General features: G+C 38.7%; 1 long non-coding RNA gene across 6 annotated transcripts in view; it reads right to left on the reverse strand.

The window, feature by feature from the left end:
• Positions 1 to 10252: 10252 nt before the first annotated feature.
• Positions 10253 to 18006, reverse strand: part of LOC100615774 (uncharacterized) — a 32078-nt gene continuing 24324 nt past the window's right edge. For 3 of the 6 annotated variants that reach the window (XR_676711.4, XR_676712.5, XR_001714017.4), the window contains one exon: positions 10253 to 17561. This is a non-coding gene — a long non-coding RNA (uncharacterized LOC100615774). The remainder of the gene's footprint in view (positions 17562 to 18006) is intronic. The other 3 variants (XR_010154723.1, XR_010154724.1, XR_676713.5) reach the window with 3 other exon arrangements.

Consider the following 18006-nt stretch of genomic DNA (forward strand, 5'->3'; position numbering starts at 1 on the left):
GGGTACATGTTCTCAGGTCTCTTGGAGCTGTGTCATGAGCTATTGGTCACTCATATTTACTTGGCTCAGAATAAATCTCTTCAAATATTTTATAGAGTTTGACTCTCTGTTGACAAGTCCTAGTTTTAAAACAGTTTTTATTTCATTTATTTATTTTGAGATGGGGTCTTCCCTCTGTCACCCATGTTGGAGTGCAGTGGCACAATCTCAGCTCACTGTAACCTCTGCCTCCCAGGCTCAGGTCATCCTGCCACCTCAGTCTCCCAAGTAGTTAGAACCACATACGTGTGCCACCATGCCCAGCTAATTTTTTGTATTTTTGATAGAGATGGGGTTTCTCCATTTTGCCCAGGCTGGTCTCAAACTCTCTAAGCTCAGGCAATCCACCTGCCTCAGCCTCCCAAAATGCTGGGACTACAGGCATGACCCACAGCGCCCAACCAAAATGACTTGTTTTTAGACAAGAGGTTAGAAATTTTTTTTCCTCAAAGGGCCAGACAATAAGTAGATTAGGCCAGGGTTTCTCAACCTCAACAGTATTCACATTTTGGGCCAGATAATTCTTTGTTGTGGAGTGCTTTCCTTTTCACTGTAGGGTATTTAACAGCATCCCTGACTTCTACTCCCTAGGTGCCAATAACATCTTATTCTCAGTTGTGACAATAAAAACATTTTCCAGACATTTCTAGATGTCCCATAGGAGGTAAAATTGCCCCGAGGTGAGAATAACTGGTATAGACTTTGCATTCCATATGCTATCTGTCACAACTACTCAGCAGTGCCATTATAGCACAAAAGCAGCCATAGACAATATGAAAATGAATGGACATGGTACTTTCCCAATAAGTACTATAGAAACTGAAATTTAAATTTCATATAATTTTCACATGTAATAAAATATTCCTTTAAAAATTTAAGCATTTAGAGATGGAAAACCCATTGTTAGCTTGTGGGACAAACAAAAACAGGTGGTAAGCCATAGCTTTCCAACTTCTATTTGTTTTATTTTTGAAAGTTTAATAATATATGTAATTTAAACTACTGTATCCAAATAATATTATTTTAACATGTGGTAATTATAAAAATCAATTCATAAATTCAGTATGTATTTTACATTTATAATACATCTCAATTTGGACTAACCACATTTTAAGTACTCAATAGTCATATATGGCTAGTAGCTACCATATTGGGCCATGATGCCCTAGAGTATTTGCTTTTAATTATTAGGCATACTTCCTCTCAAGAGGCCCTAGTCATTGGGAACATGAGGTCACTTTCTCTTTGAAGGTAAAAGCCTCTAAGTCCTGTTATTGATCTAAACTCACAAAAAAAAAAAACAAAAAACTGGAAGTAAGGTTTAAAAGACCACCATGACAATATTTATCCAATTTGTGACTGTATTTCTGATTGGCAATTCAAAATTTTGTTTGGCTTAGTAATTTTTCTTGCTATCTTGAATAGAATTAATCCCAGAAGGTCTGGTAGACAATGAGTGTTTTGGTGTAACTGGGTTTCTTTATGTACAAAGCTACAGAATTCCCCTTGAAGACACTGGCCTTGACATCCCTGAAATAGCAAAATAGACTTTTTTGTTTACTCCACGTGTAGTATATGACAGTGAGTGCATTGTAGATAGGGCCATCTATTGAAATCTACATGTGATTATACTCTATCGAACATCTACTTTAAAACAGCAAACATGAGAGCCTACAATTGACATCTCACTGTTTAAAAAAAACAATTTCACATATATATTCACAAACATACTAAAGTGGTCAATATTCAAAGTAAAGACTCAGATATTCCTCACTTTGCACCATGGTTTAGTTAAATAATACAAGTACCCCAACAACACAGTTTAAATTTCAGTTACCATGGTATATTGACTGTGATATTAAATAAAGTACAAATTTCACTGCTAGGTTTTCAGTATGTAAATTACTATATAACGAACAGATGTGCATCATGATCAATTATGAATCACATCACTTCTTTCACAGTCGTTGGTGACTGGTCACTTATCAGCTATTCAGCACATGTGCAGAGAACAAACCATGTGTTTGTGTTGCCTCTTTGTCTGCCAGTGATAAACCCAAGTGACATTTAACAAAAACATATAATGAAAGAGGGAATTGGCCAATAAAAATGAAAGCTCAAGAAAGAAACTAAAGTCACAATGCTGGAAATGAAATTCAAATCAAAGGTAAATGAAGTTATAGAGGAAACAGCTGACTGTGGGAATGTTGACACTTTCACTGGTTGGAAAGGCTATATAGATATGAAGCCAGAGGAACTTAGTTAAAGCAGACATTGACATAAATGAGGAATTTGGTTGTGACAAGCAATACCTATTTTAGACCGATGGCTTGTATCCTCATTAGGGACTGTCAGTATACCAAAAGAATGGGTGTTAAGTCTAGGAAAATTATAATCATCATTAAGTTGACTTTTAGTTCCCAAGATTTCCTATAATTACTGTTTTCAGTATTTAGATATAACTGCTAATGGTAAAATGGCCTATGAGTAGAAAATATGAAATTTACATTTCTCTTTATCCAAATTTCCTAGTGGATCCCTGCCCCTAACAATGTTTACCACTTCTTACTGTCCATTTTCACAGATATGGGAGACATGATTACATGCCCTCAACTCATATGTTTTCTAGGTAAGTCTACCACAGAATAAAGCGGTACTCAAATTACTCTCAGCTTGCTTAATATCCACTTTAGGACACTGAAAAACAAACACAAAGGGACTAAACAAGATGAACAGTACGTATCCCATTTCTTTTAAGTCCACTATCTTGATATCATGAGGCCCCCTCACTGGTTTTATGTAGATGGGCTACTGGAATGCATAAGCTAGTGCCAATTCTTATTTTCCAAAGATGTTAAAAGATTAACATAGGATGGGAGGAGAGTGAGGATCAAAAAATCTACCTATCAGGTACTATGCTCACTACCAGTGTAATGAAATCATTTGTACATCAAAGCCCATGACACACAATTTACCCATGGAAATTTACCCATTGGCTTTTGCTGCAAAAGTACCCCTTGAACCTAAAATAAAAGTTGGAAGAAAAAAACTTAACATAGCAAATTCTTAGACATCGTTCTGACTTGTTTGCAAGACCTATGCTTTCTTCCTAAGCTGGTGCTGGATAGTTCTTTTGACTTTTTTCATTATCGATCTTCTCTCTCCCTAGCATTGCCACCAAGGGAAACTATTTCATGTAAGACATTCTTTTCCATCCAGCCATCTGGTTGGCCCTAATTTCTCTGAGCACATCTTTCCCACCTGTATTGTGAACCATAGAGCAGGCCTAAGGGAAGGTTATAAAGAAGGTAAGGTTGGTCTGTATTGTCTCAGTCTCTTTTAATATCTATTCCCTTCTGTATGGTACTCCTTCTTCTCAGAGACTCCTGTTCTCTAGCTTCTTCATAATCGGCTTTCAAAATAGGATCTGCTGTCAGCGATTTATCCCTTTAGTGCTAGGATGGTAAATAAATTTTATCTTGCATGCCAACTCTAAATTATTAGTAGCAGCCACCTGAAATGCTACGTGAAGGATTCTGGGGATGCATCCAGTTGAATTAGTTATGAGAAGAAAAATTGGCTACTATAGGAAAGAGAATCAACAATTCAATGGATTAAACAAAAAGAGTGTTAATTATTTCTTACATGACAGTATCAATGTAAAAAGTTCAAATCAGAGAGGGAATTCTGTTTCTTAGTCATTCAGGGACTTGATTTCCTTCCAAGTCATTGTACTTTCATCTCATAGGGAATCACTCCCATCTGTATACTGAAACTGGGTAGCCATTACATCTGAGTTGCAGCTGGTGGGAGAAAGTATGGAAAGGAGAGCATACCCTATGTCTTAGGACCCAGGCATGGAAATGGCACACATCACTTCTACTCACATTTTATTGATCATAACAATCATTTGGCTACACAGAACTGCAAAAGAAGCTGAGAAATGTAGTCTAGCTGGGCAGCCACACATCAAGCAAGAATGGGAGAATGTATTTTGGTGGGCAACGAGCATTTTTGTTCCTTACTAGGCTTAACAGGAATCAATGCTGTGATTAATTAATGAAATTTTCCATGAGTTGGAAAAAAACTGTGGCATCCACCCATATTATGGTATTAGCTGATCTTGCCTTAAGTGTGAAATAGAAGTCTTGTTTTCTTTCCTAGAGGGTTCTGAAGTTTAAATATAATTCCAAAAAATTTGACAGGCATTTTCCACTATGAGAAAGGTACTTTTGTTAGGTACAAAAATAAACTTGTCCCTGCTTTATCACTTAATGTAGAATCAAAGATTCGTCTCCAGATAACAGAATTTCAGACATCAGCTACCAAGGAGGGAAAATATAGGCTTGGGAAAGAAGGCCTTCTTGTATGAAATCACACCACACAGGCACTAGACAGCTCTACTTATATAAAGTTTAGCTCTATAAAAATGAGATTGGGGTGTTTCAGAGATTTTATTAGGAAATGTACAGAGAAAACAGTTGATGGGGCAAAAGCTATAAACACTAAGGTGAGAAGGAATCAGAATATAGGCAAGAGTTATAGAAGCATCTAAATGGCATTTGTATCTGTTTAATCAGCCTATCAGGTAAATCTGCCCACTTTTCTCCCTACCAGTGAACATCTGTTTTGAACCTCTAGGATATGGGACCTCTTGCTTGATACCAGTCTTTCTGTGCCTACCTATTCTAAAGCCTGATGTCATCTTCTGTGCCTTCCCTTATAGGCTTACTTCCTTCAACGCTGACCATTCCTCCAGCATTTCTTATTCTAAAGATGAACAGGTAAGAAACTTCGTTGGAGGGAAAATTAAGCAGGGATTAGCATTAGAGAGGGAGCTGTGCACAGTCCCTGTCTCAACAAAAATAGCTTAAGATGAGACAAGTACTTTACTTAGCATAATCTTGCTACTGAAGGGGCTATTCTAAATGTCCCCCCGCCCAACACCATTATGTAAACATTCTCTAATATTCGGTACTTAATTTAGATAATCCACCCTTCCTTCTGGCCATTGCATTCCTTATCTAGCAATGCAGGAAAAGGGCAAGAAATCAAAGGGAAGGAATAAAGGGACTTCTGATTCCAGACTGTATTTTGAAGGGAAGTCATGGTTGGTTAGCGATTTTCTTTAGCTTTTGCTTTGCGTTTGCAGAATAGCTAATATTATTGTTTTACCTATGGGAACTGGTATCCAATCTAGTGCCTAATGGGGCTGTTGTTACTAGAGCTATTTTCTGTGAACCTCATAGCAGACTCTCTTCTGCTGAAAATGAGATTTACTATTCATTCTGGGTTCTCTCAAAAGCCAGCCTGCCATCTACAATTAGCGGTCACATCCATTTGGCTATAGTTCAGGTAAGTCCAATTCTTCATGTCCTGCTTCTCAGCTCTCTGCTGCTCAGAGCCAAAAACCTTATCTTAGAACCCCAAAATACATGTCTAGTTGCTGTATCAAAGACCAGGTAGCAGCCTTTACAGAAAGTCCCTTTTCTCAGAATCTAGTTGAGCCAATACTATGCAGTGTCCACTATATTCTTCTTGGTTCATTCTCTTTCTTTTGGAGGCAACAGCTTACTACGGTGAGGACAACTGGAATCCATCTCTACCTATTCACCACTTTTTAAGTAGTAAAAGTGGTAGCTCAAAAGTAACTTTATTCCCTGCTAAGTCTCGCTCTTTCCAATTATTATTCAAACATGAGAGGTGACAGTGAGAAGATTGGTTTGGCATTATAGGATGGTACCATGCAAGGTACTCTAACAACCGGCCTTCTCTCTCATGGTCTATCTCCCTGCAGATTCAGGTTGCATCAGCTGTCCTCCTATGTCCACAATCCAAATGCTATGGGATACTATGGCAGACAAGTTTTCCAGTTCTTCAGGAAGTAGCAACTGTGAGTATTCTAGCTCACAATGGGAGGAGCACAACGACTGGACTCCAGCCATGAGCAAATACAAGTAAAGATTTAACTGAGACTGTCTGCTCCCCAGTTCTCCAACCCCTGCCTACCCCAAGCCCCTTTTTGTCTTGATTTATAGTAGAAAAGTAATAGTCGGTCGGGTGCGGGGGCTCACACCTGTAATCCCACCACTTTGGAAGGCCGAGGCAGGTGGATCACCCGAGGTCAGGAATTCTAGACCAGCCTGGCCAACATGGTGAAACCCCATCTCTACTAAAAATACAAGAAAAAAATTAGCTGGGTGTGGTGGCAGGCTCCTGTATTCCCAGCTACTCAGGGGGCCAAGGCAGGAGAATCATTTGAACCCAGGAGGCAGAGGTTGCAGTGAGCTGAGATTGCGCCATCACACTCCAGCCTGGGCAACAAGGGCGAGACGTCATTTCAAAAAAAAAAGAAAAAGAAAAGTAATAGTCACAAAATGGATATAAAAAGAGAGGTAACAATGGGAAACTACAGGAGGGCAAATTAATACTTTTATAGTTTCAGCAGACCTGTAGTAATAGAAGAAAAACTGATTTTCACTTGGTTCAGACTATCTCCCTGGGCTAGAAAGTAGAGGGCCAAGGTAGAGGAATCGGAGGTAGATGAATTATCTTCCTGTGTCTTCCTTTAAGTAGTTCACATTGCTCCCATTTAGGTACCAGTTAATAGTCATAATTACTATAATCCCTCTCTTTGGATATTCTCTAAGACTTTATTTCCTCGTGAGCATAAAGACATAAAATAGTACACTGGAGGTTAGCTATGATTAGGAAGAGCCATTCTAACTGTAAATTACTCATAATCCAAGCTCTTTCCTGATGAGCATGTATCCGTTATAAAAGAGGCTATGATAATATACAGTGAGAAAAGAATTTGTTTAGAAATTAAGTTAATTTGGATCTAGGGTCACCTCAGCTATTTTGCACTGCGACATTGATCAAGTTATTTTCTCTGGGTTTCAGATGCCTCATCTTTATTTTGTGCATTTAGATACACAATTCTAATTGGCCCAATGGGAATTACACAGCTAACACCATCATGCAGCAAAACAAAATAAAATACAGTGGAACTGAAGTGAGGGAGTAAAACCACCACACTATGCAGATGAGACTATCTGCCTAGTAACAAGACATTTCTTGGACTCTGGTACTTCAGCCAAATGTTCTCTGGGAGTGGAGAGGCGGGGAGACAATATAGTCCACTGCCAGAAAGAACCCACATCTGTTCCACCACTCTCATTGTCATTGCGTTTCCTGGGATACTTTCAGAATAATTCATTAGTAACAACAACAACAACAACAAAAAAAAAAAAACAGCAAGGAAAAGGCTTACAAGGGGAAGGGTTTTTCTAGGTCTTTGGGATATATCTAATCATTTCTTCATGGAATATTATAAAGTAGGGTCCACTCAAAGCTCATCCCTCACAAGCCACTCAACCTTTGACATTCTTCTTCTATTTAATATGAGTCAGAATTCCTAAGATTTTTTGAAATCCTGCCTGCAAAGTCTGCTTATGAATTTTTTTCCTTACCACGGAGTTCCCATAAAGTGACAGGTTCTGCCTAAGTAGTTAGCTACCTGCAAGGCTGCTCGAATCCAACTTTCTTTCCCACTCTACTTTGCATTCTGCTCTCCCTTTGCTCTCCTCTCCTTAGGCCCTCAAGTGATGCCAGCTTTTGTACTAGCACTCTAGAAAGGAGTTACTATTTTGATCCAGAGTACACAGAGAAGAGAAACTGGAGTGGGTAAAAGGAAGCTCGTCACTGAGAATGCTGGTACTGGGAGCAAGACTGTGGCAAACCCAGGAAATACTAACAATAAGAACCCCTCAAAAGTTCACCTTTACCAAGCCAATGGAAACAATATAGCTGAGTGGGGTTTGAATTTTGAGACCTAATGACTCCTCAGCTACCATGTAATTGCCTTGGTGCTCCATTTGCTATAATTCATGGGAAAGGTACTAAGGTCCTTCAACTGGTTTTCCTTGCTACCTCCACCTTTTTCAGAAGTTGGACCTATGATTAGCACACTTCCTGTCTATCCATTCACAGTGAATAGAATGGCTGGCTAAATTTTAGACCCCATTTAAATTATTCCACTTCGAAATTTGAATGATAGATGCTTGCCTAAGTCTACTAGCCTCAGTAACATTACCTTTTCTCATGACCAAGGGTAAAAGAGTAAACTGATAGGAGGCACAAGTTTTTGTGGATGTGGGTTGGGCTGGCACCAAATCCAACTACAAGCATACAGTGACCACTTCATACACACCACATAAAAAATACAAAAACTGAAAAATACTATCAAATGCTTTGACATTTTCTAAATATTTCTGCTGCCCCTATAAAATTGCCTTGTCTGACCTTTCCTCACTAACCAGGAGAAACGGTGTTTTTCATTTCCTCTCCCTTCAAATTTTACAAGAGAATCAAGGAATTTGAGGACCAAAGCACCACAAACACAAGAGTAAGCACAGCAAATATGACAAGGGGACTGAAGTAAGCCCCTATGGGAATAGGATCTGCTGAAGGAATCAAGAGGGATGGACAGAGGAACAGAAGACACTCAAGAATAACTTCAGGAAGTCTCCTTACCGCCTCACCTGCTTTCCCTCTGTCCTACACATCCAGCCTTGCAAAGAAATAAGAGTAAAGAGAAAAGTCCATGTAGCACCATCCCAGTTCAGAAGCAACCCCCAGGATATGGGTCAACTTTATCACCTCAAACTCTACTCATTTATAATGACAAAATTCAACTGTTAACACATAGATAAGAGTTCTTCAGGCATCGGTTTTAAAGGTCCATGTACTGGGACGGGTGCGGCGGCTCACACCTGTAATCCTACCACCTTGGGAGGCCAAGGCTGGTGGATCACCTGAGGTCAGGAGTTCAAGACTAGCCTGGCCAACATGGTGAAACCCAGTCTCTACTAAAATACAAAAGTTAGCCGGGCATGATGGCGGGTGCCTGTAATGCCAGCTGTTCTGGAGGCTGGGACGGGAGAATCACTTGAACCTGGGAGACAGTGGCTGCAGTGAGCCGAGATCACACCGCTGCACTCCAGCCTGGGTGGCTGAGCAAGACACTGTCTAAAAAAAAAAAAAAAAAAAAAAAAAAAAAAAAAAAAAAAAAAAGTTCATATACTGAATAACCATCTGGGCCCATAACAGCTTAAGACTTTCTGGAGAAAAAAAAAAAAGTTTCCAGTTTAATTTCCAACAAAGCAGTAGGAACTCTTGCCTATAGAATACTGTGCTGGGGGCTGGGCACGGTGGCTTATGCCCATAATCCCAGCACTTTGGGAGGCCGAGGCGGGTGGATCATTTGAGGTCAGGAGTTAAGAGACTAGCCTGGCCAAAATGGTGAAACCCTCTCTCTACTAAATTAAATACAAAAATTAGCCTGCTGTCGTACTACACGCCTTTAATCCCAGCTATTCGGGAGGCTGAGGCACAATTGCTTGAACCTGGGTGGCAGAGGTTGCAGTGAGCCGATCACACCACTGCACTCCAGCCTGGAGACAAAGCGAGACTCCGTCTCAAAAAAAAAAAAAAAAATACTGTGCTGGTTCATTTGCCTATAAAGTCACCAATCTAATGTTTGGGTATTTGATCATTCAGAATTCTAGAAACACTGAAGATCCCTTCATCTACTCAGGGTCTGGGCCTCTTTCATGAATGCTTAATTCCCACAGCCTTACAGTTTATACCCTTCTCCTCTCCCACTTTTGATCCTCAACTTTTTTGCTTCTCACATTTTTTACTGGGTTTGTGCTTCTCAGTATCCTTGACCAAAGCAACTGATGCTGTAAGAAATGAGACTTCAAACCATTTACCCACACTGGGTGATTAAGGTAGTTTAAAAAAAGAAATGAGGCCAGGCGCGGTGGCTCCCGCCTGTAATCCCAGAACTTTGGGAGGCCGAGGCAGGTGGATCACTTTAAGTCAGGAGTTCGTGACCAGCCTGGCCAACATGGCAAAACCCCATCTCTACTAAAAATACAACCATTAGCCAGGCGTGGTGGCTCGTGACTGTAATCCCAGCTACTGGTGAGGCTGAGGTAGGAGAATTGCTTGAACCCAGGAGGCAGAGGTTACAGTGAGCCAAGATGGCACCACTGCACTCCAGCCTGGGCAACAAAGCGAGACTCCATCTCCAAAAAATAGATTAATTTATTAATTTAAAAAGAAAAAGAAAAAAGAAATGAAGAACTTACGGTAATTAGTGTGGTTAGGGACAGTGAGTTAGAAATTGTCACATCAAAATACAAAGTTTTCAAAACAGTATATTTTATTTTACAATAGCAACCAACTCCCCAGTTTGTTTCAATTGTGACATCTAGATGGCTTAAGATTACTTTCTGGTGGTCACCCATGCCGAACAATATTTTTCAATCTTCCAAACAGCAAAGACTCAAAAGAGATTCTGCATTTCACATCAGTTCACAAGTTCAAGAGTCTTCCATTTATCTTAGCTTTTGGAATAAATTATCTTTGATGTAGAAGGACAATGACGAAGCCACTTAATTCCTTGTGTCTGCATAAAAGCAGATTTATTCATCACAACTTCATTTATGTGAATAAAGCAGATGATGATAAAATGTTCTCTTATTCTTGTTTAATCAGTAGTGGTAGTGATGCCAGAAACTGTGAAAGGAAGGCTTTTAGTTACTTTCTTCTTTCCATTTTCCAATAATCCATTCCCCATCCCCAGCTGAAGAAAGGGGTGTTACTGAGTCCAGCTGATACCACACATTGAAAGGTAAACATTAATATTTCAAATCTGATGTCTAACTAAAAATGTACAGAATGAAAACTAGAAAATTTCAACCCCAGATTATCTTCAATCTTGCTCCCTCCACCAATCATACTTTGACATTTATCTATTTCCTTCTCCACTTATGGATGTAATTGGCTTGCTATAGAAACTACAGTTTAGATGCTTTGAATGTATGAACTACAATAAACAATAAAGTCCTCTTCTTTTGAAGCATATTTTGGCTTCAGCTTTAAGATAATCTTATGACAAGAAGGGTCACACTGATTCACTTAATAAATTCCATTCTTACCTAACACAAGGTTTAGTTGATAAGCACTTGGACAAAAATAATACTTTTCAAAAATGTAAAGCAAACTAGTGAGGACAAAGGATTTTGTCCTCATCTCAACAATGATCAGCTATTGGAACTGCATGAAACTGAACAATTTAAACCTGGAGCTGGTAATGTTCTTAAGACCAATTCAGAACAAAGGCCTTAAAACAGGTTTGACCTTTTCCTTCACTCTTCCTCCTGTCCCACCCTCTGTGAGTGATTTAAAAATGGAAAAGGTCAAAGCCCAGCCAGGCCTACATTTAGAGAAATTTTAAAAAAATTTTTCCTTTCAATTTTGGCCAATTATTTCCAATTTTTATTTTATTCTTAAAACTTAAGCATGGTAAAATGTTAAGCTGTTTTCATCCACTGATATTATTCTACTATAAAAAGCCCTTCTTGAGCAGATTTGATGATAAAAAGGAGAACATTTCTAAGGTATAATTAGAGAAGCTGTTGCATGAGAAATCATGTCTCCATCTCCATTTTGCTATGCGTTATCTGAGGATTGTTTCTGAAAGAGATCTATTTAGGCAGTGTATGTATGTGTCAGCATGTAAAAAGTAAAGAACTGAAAATAGACAAACCTTGTAAATGCACTTCAAAACCAATTGTGGCTCAAGTGTGGGTGGTTTCCCAAGGCTGGTACCAATGAGACTGGGGTTTGGGAATTAGTTGGTCATCATCCCTCCTGCTGCCCAGCAGTGGTCAGTCATTTTTCATGAGGGATGGACTAGGAAAATGAAGTGTCTATTATAAGGAGAGTTCCTGTAACTTAAGGAGCAAGCTCACTACAAAACCCAGCTACCTGCTTATCGTAGTGGCCAGAGTGGTAGAAGAGATACGGAGTAGGAATTAAACCACACAATGTTATTTAGGGACTAAGCCATGCCCCTAACAAGAAAACAAGCCAAAAGTAAAGTATTAGGCATTCTCTGGGAAGGCATGCATTTGTTTCCCATGTCTCTGGGGCCAAAAACCTTATACCAAGTACCTATTGGCACCCGAATATATTTGTAGAATGAATGAATACATGAAAAAAAATAAACAGTAACCTTTCTCCTATATTCTACTTTCCAAGCCAATTAATAAGCAAGTGTCTTTTCGTCATGATTTTTTTTGTTTTCTGTTTAGGATTTAACAAAATGGTTGACATAACAGTCACTTCTGTTTGATGAAGAGTATCACTTCATTCCATTTTTGTGTTTTTGTTGCATCTCCAAGTCAGAATAAATGCCTTTTGGAGCAGATATATTTCATTTAGCATTTAGTATCATCTTCATCAATATTCGTATGAACGAAAAAATAAAAAGCCCTCTCTTATTCCCACTCTACAACGCATGTCAAAGGTGATCTGTTCAGTTTTTCCTTAGTATCGAACATATCACAGCTACTCAATGAAGTTTCTTCTCAACTAAAGAAACACAGTCTCTTAGAGAATTTGTTCCTGTGTCTCCACCATAAGATAAATGAGATAAAGTGCACTTTGGTTTACGTCTTTCAAGCACTTAAGAACAGCACTTTATTCAGTTTTAATAAATTTTTACTAAATTGGTAAATGCAAAAGAATCTTTTTTTTATTGCTCAAATGTCTTCCTGTCTCTAAGCCAGACCAATGAGCAAATACCTTTAAAGCTAGTTGTTACATCTTGAACCATTTAACTGTAATAAAAGCAGAATGTTTAGTTAATGAATTAAAGAACAAACCCTGAGCCCTTTGATCAGTCTCCTGGCTTTAAACTAAGCCAATGAGGAAGTGATTTGGGGGATTCCTGAAACTAGGAAAAATGTCTCTTTATTTTGAAAGAAACTTGCATTTTTCTTTTTTTTTTTAAATCTCAAAGGCAATTGAGTGGGTCTTCTGGGCCAGACCTATTTAATTTACGAAACATAGTACCTTGCAGAGAATAGGCATTGAAATATTATTTAAACAATCAACCAAAGATGTTCTTCTATCTTCAGCTGTCAGTGATCTAATGCCCTCATCTCTCATCCTCAGGACCCAGAATGGTATATTCCACATAAAAGATGCTTTGTTTATCAAATGAATCAAAAAGCACGCCTGAGGCATTTATTTTTACTCCTTTACTTCTGTAGGCCAGGTCAAGGTGGGTCTAATTCACTTCTATCATCAGCACTTAAGAAACTGGATGGAAGACCACAACACCTTGTTTTTTGCAAAAAATTTCCATCTCCTCAATCAGGCCAGGAAGCATGTATCTTCTGGACAGGACTTTATCTCTCTACTCAGCTTAGTACACTGCCTTATATTAGTCCATTTGTCCCATGTTTTCATCACTGAATAAACTTGTTAAATGACTTTTGGTCTGAATCTCACACCTATATTACTTCATTTCCTTCTGTGAGCACTCTATAATGATAACATCATTTTTATATCCTAGGGCATGTAGTTCCGAGCCCCACAGAAAGTAATCACCATTCAGTAAGCCAATAGTTCATTCCTATCTGTATAGAACTGTAGGCTTTGTAAATCTACACATAGATCTCTGTTGTAGGTTCAATAATGATAATAAATGTTTGTGCCCCCAGTTGTTATCTCTAAGGATAAGAGTAATCAATGATCATTCAGCAGATATAGCTTATATATGGGTGGCAGTTTACAAATTACAAATTGATTTTACACATATTTTCTAATGCTACCCAAGACACAATAAAGATGGTTTATCTTTGCATCCCCAATGCCTAGCAATGAGATTGGCACACAATAGATAACTACTATAGTGGCATTCTTCAGACAACCAATCCCTTGCATATGTGTATTCAAAAGATAATCATTGTTATTCAAATTTTCCTACTTTATTTGCACAATATAATAACTATCATACAATTTTATAAACCTAGTACCCAGCACCAAGTGAGAAAATCAACAGTTACATTTATATGGTGCCTTAGAGTTCACAAAATGCTAACATAGGTATTGCCTTATTTTTGGCTGTGGCTAAATGAAATATGATAAATTTTCAGTGCCTTTAACAGTGAGTTCACATAGTAGGCAATCAAAATTGATCTATTTAACAGGTATTTAAACCCTTGGTTTGTATAACTACTTATAGAACCCTTCTCACTGTGGTTTAACTATACAATGAGAATTTTGTAGAGACAATACCTAGCTTACAGAAAGTTTTATTCATACAGAAAGCATCGAATTTTTCATTTACAAGTGCTTTATAATTTAGAAAGCACATTCGCAAGCTGAATTAAGTGACTTTCGGTCTGGATCTCACATCTATTACTTCATTTCCTCATACTAGCTCTTTCCTGGTTACCTGGAAAAATGTATCAGTAATAATTTAACTTAACCTCACCAGTAAAGTCTTGATTGTTTAAAATTAAGCAATATATCATTCCTTACATCTGAATAGTATGGAGGATAAACTTTCCTCTTATTACATAGGAGAATTAATCTTGTATTTTACAGTACCCAAAATAGCTGGTATGTAAGAGGCACTTAATATTCATTCATCCATTCATTCATTCATAAATATGTAGCCCATTGACATTTGTATCATGCTTTAGTTTACAAAGCACTTTAATATGCACCTTTCTGAAATTTTTTGTTCTATGAGAATACTTTTCCCCCTTTGGTAGCTCTAGCACCCAGCATGGTATCTGGCACATTATAGGTGACCACAACAAGCTTAGTCCCTTATGTTTTCACTATATTTTAAAGTTTAAAAGCAGTTTCCATGTGTTTTCATTTCTGATACCTGGAATACTGCATTTTTACTCAAAATTACCAGAGCAGCAAACACAAATTGGCCTCAAATATACATATAATTTATTCATTTATCAAACAATTCCTTGTGTCTGCATAGTACTATATCCTTTTGAAAGAGCACTTTTTTATGCTTGCTCCTTTCTTTGTATCCACAACGCTTAACACAGTAGAATACAAGTGCTTTACAGTTTACAAAGCACATTCACTATTTTTTTTCAGGTCACCTAGATATCAATAATCATTGCATTTTTAGTGCCTAGCACAGGGACAGGCACAGAAAAGGAAACTAGTAGTATTCAGAAATTTTCTCTGAATAACAAATAATACATCAGGGGGTGGTAAGCTATGAACAGCAGGCCAAATCCAATCGGCTCAAAAACTAAGAATGATTTTGACCTTATAAAAACGTTGTTTAAAAAACAAATATGTAACAGAAACCATATGGCCCACAGTCTAAAGTATTTATGATTTGACCCCTTACAGAAAAACTGTGGACCCCTGATTTACATAATGCTTCACAATTTACACTGCACTTTCAAATGTTAACTGCATGATTGCCAATACACTAATTGGTTTTTCTCTTATGTTTTACAGTGCTTTCATACACATTATCAGTCATTTAAATCAACTTCCCACATAAACAGGAAGAAAAAAATCAAGGAAAGTATTAAACATGCTCAACAGTCCCAGGTTCTCTCATCTTTAAGCCTAGAGATGGGTATTAAACCCAGGAGTAGGGTTGGCACAGTCCACCAAATTATTTGGCCACTACTATGAGCAGGGAGTTCAGGCTGTCCCCTTGGGACCTCGCTTTGTCCCAGGCACAGTCACCCTTTCCATAACCATCACTAGAAATCCCAAACCCCAGAATCCTGCTCACCTAAGCTCAAAGAAGGAAGCTGTTGCTGGCAGGTGCTTCTCAGAAGTCTGGCACATCTGTGTATTTCTTGTCTAATTCTTCTCATTGGCCTGGAGCATCTCTTCACATTTTTCTCTAGAGAGCCTGGCACTTTTTTTCCCCCAACAACCTGACCATTTTATCTTCTCAGTCTAGGGCTTCTGGGGTCAAAAGAAAGGACTGAAATACAGTATCACCTATATGAATGCCTGCTCCTGAGGGAAGTTAACAAAAGCCAGATTAGATACTGACTGGATTTTGGTGTCTCTCTCAAGTGGAGAAGATGTGAATAGAAACAGAAGTTTACAAAACACTATAGCCTAACAAATAGGTAAAAGCTGTGATTTAAAGCTGGCTCAAGACTGGCCCAGGCATAATACTGTCAATCTAAAGGTAACCGGCAACATCAAAAAGTACATCTCAAAAGAATCAGGCTTAAAGATAAACAGGAGAACTGGAAATATCTAAGAGTAAGAAGTGTAAACAATAGAAAAGAGGTAGGGTTTAGGGTTCTCATCTTGGGATTTCCCCAGGTCTTCAAGCTTCTATCCTTCCTGGGTTCTGGGTCATGGGCCTCCAGATTCCAGCCTTTAGTCTTGAGATACCTTTTTCGCTTGGGTCCTCTATCCATCTAGGTAGGCTTTGTGACAGGGGCCTTCCATCCTTGGGTTGTAGGTCTTCCAGCTACAACCCTGGGCTAATCTTAGGTCGTTGGCCTTGTGTCACAAGTCTCAGTTCTTAGGCCTTCCATGTGTCCTGTCCCAGGTCTTAAGACTTCTAACTCAAGCCTTGAGACTTCCATCCAACTCAGGCCTTCGGTCCAATTCAGGCCACCCTCTGTTTTCTTGGCTCTTGAGGCTTTTGTTGGTTTCAGGCCTGAGGCTTCTATCTATCTTGGAACATGGGCTTTCCATCTTAGTCCTCGGGTCTCAAGTCTCAAACCATCTGTCTTATACTTTGGGCCTTCTATCCATATGAGCCTTCCACCTTCTGCCCTACTTGAGTTTTGGGTTTTACTGCAGCCTAGGGCCTTGTTTTGGTCTTGGATCATCTCACATGGCAGCCTGGCATAAGGAACCGCTCCACAATGCTTGCTCTGATAGCCGACGTTCTGCACCTATCAGGCAGGGGTTAGGAAGCCCCTCTGCCACACATGACACACACACACGTACACTTGCCCACATATGCAAAGAAATATTTAAGGAGAGATTACATGAAATCAAAGAGAGGGAGATAGATTCATGAAGAGGCTGAAATACTCAAAGGTGAGTAGAAAGGGAAGAAGCAGAGAACAAATACAAGCCAACAGAGATTAATACTGAAATAGAAAATCACAAACAGCAAGAGATGCTGAGGCACGCAGGGGAGGAGAGAGAGAATAGCCCAAGAGAGGCAGAAAGGAAATGCAGAAATGAGAAATGTGAGATAAAAAGTAGAAACAGCAGAAAGGAGGCCAGACTCAGAAAAAAGGTGAAATTTAAAACGAACGAGAAGGGGAAGGGGTAACAAATAATCACAGTTCACAAAGAGAAAAGAGAGGTAGGCAGAGAAAGGAGAGGTAGACAGAACAAGAAAAGGACAAAAAGCACACAGCATGTGACCCAAAAAGGAGACATGAAATAAAGCGTGAAAGAAGAGCCACATCTAGGAGAGCAAAGAGAAATAGCAACAAAATGAAAAATGAGAGATATGTCTAAGACAAGACACAGACCACTCTTGTGAACAAAAAGAGAAAATGAGGCAAAGGCACACACGAAAGAAATTAGCAAGAGAAACATGGAAATGGGTAAGACACACTTTAGATAGAGAACAAAGAGCAAAGACAAGAAAGAAAGAGACAAAGAAATACACACTTGAGTGCAAGAGATAAGCAAAGGCAGACATTCAGAGGAAGTAAGTAGCAGAAGAGGCAAGATACAGTGAGGGGCACAAGAGGCATGAAAAGCATCACAGAAAGATAAAAAAAATCAAAAAGTGTCATTAGTAATTATAATAAACTATTGTTACTACGAATACTACTTATAGTACTACAATAATAACAACCACCAACACCAACACAGATGCTCTTCTATTTATAAACTTTTACCTTAGGGATTTCTTACATAGAACCAAAGCATGCCAACTCTGCCTGCTACCTGATAGTGCTAGGGGTCACTTATATTGTGGGAAATTAACTTATGAGTCTTCTTGGGTTACCTTTTACTTGACATGTGCCAGGCACTGCAATAGGTGAGCACTTTACATACATGATTTCATTTAACCCTCACAAACAGACAAGTCTAGAGACTTTAAGTTGT

The sequence above is a fragment of the Pan troglodytes genome, chromosome X (genome assembly GCF_028858775.2).
Source record: "Pan troglodytes isolate AG18354 chromosome X, NHGRI_mPanTro3-v2.0_pri, whole genome shotgun sequence".
Taxonomy (NCBI): Eukaryota; Metazoa; Chordata; class Mammalia; order Primates; family Hominidae; genus Pan; species Pan troglodytes.